The 886-nt window shown below is 63.2% G+C and overlaps 1 protein-coding gene across 1 annotated transcript in view; it reads left to right on the forward strand.

Annotated features, from left to right (window-relative positions):
• The first annotated feature begins 563 nt into the window (after positions 1 to 563).
• The window catches only part of CSRNP1 (cysteine and serine rich nuclear protein 1), a 12,105-nt gene continuing 11,782 nt past the window's right edge, over positions 564 to 886 (forward strand). Inside the window, exon 1 of the mRNA XM_034662217.1 lies at positions 564 to 719. The gene's annotated coding sequence lies outside the window, so the exon portion shown is untranslated. The remainder of the gene's footprint in view (positions 720 to 886) is intronic.

Raw genomic sequence — 886 nt, forward strand, 5'->3', positions numbered from 1 at the left:
AGTGACAGCATTCATCTAGGACAGTCAGAGAAAAACCCAGAATGCAGCGGGAGCAGGACTGGGAGGGGGAGGGTCAAGCTCCCACGAAGGCTCCCTGGAGGAGGCAGTGCAAGCTGAGACCTTAAAGGCGATGAGATTCTGGTAAGCAGCGAGAAGGCAGGCAGGCATTCCAGGCGAGAGGAACGCTGTGCAGCAAAGGTGTGAAGGTAGAAACGCTCAAGGGACACGCGTGGTGGGTAAGGTCTGATCTGAGGTTGGGAAGAAGGGCAGAGGATGGTCTCCGGGCCAGGGCTCGCTGCCGGGGCATGCACACACTTTCCCTTGTGCAGTAATACAGGGAGAGTTGGCCCCTAGTCAGGAAAGGCCTTGGCGGGAGCAGAGAAGGCAGTGGGCCATTTTAAGTGGCCGGGGTCTGGCTCCTGGGCAGAGGTGAAGGTCAGGCCCACAGATGACTTCCCCCCCTCCCCCTGTTTCCCCCCTGCTCCCTGCCCAGGTTCCTCTCCGGTCACAGTTTACTTTTCAGGCAGATCTGGGGGTGGGTGGTAAGGAGGGCACAGAGGAAGGACGTTTAGATTGGATCATAGCAACTGCCTCGGGCAGGGTGGGGGTGAAAGCCTGGAGGAGTCCTCGGCTCTGCCACTGTCGCCAAGGCCTTCCGGACACTCCGCGCTGCTCCGGGCCTCAGTATACCCATCCGCGAACGGGGTCCGTCTGGCGAGGTGGGGATCTTTACGACCCTGCTATGCCGGCTGGGTGCGTCGGCGACTTCAAGAAACTGCGGGAGGGGGACGGGCTAGGGCGACCGAGGGCGCAGGGCAGTCGCGGCGCCCGCGCCGGGTCAGAGTCCGCAGGGAGGCCCCGCGGCCGCTGCGCGGGGCTCGGGGCG

Source organism: Ailuropoda melanoleuca, chromosome 6, assembly GCF_002007445.2.
Source record: "Ailuropoda melanoleuca isolate Jingjing chromosome 6, ASM200744v2, whole genome shotgun sequence".
NCBI classification, from domain to species: Eukaryota; Metazoa; Chordata; class Mammalia; order Carnivora; family Ursidae; genus Ailuropoda; species Ailuropoda melanoleuca.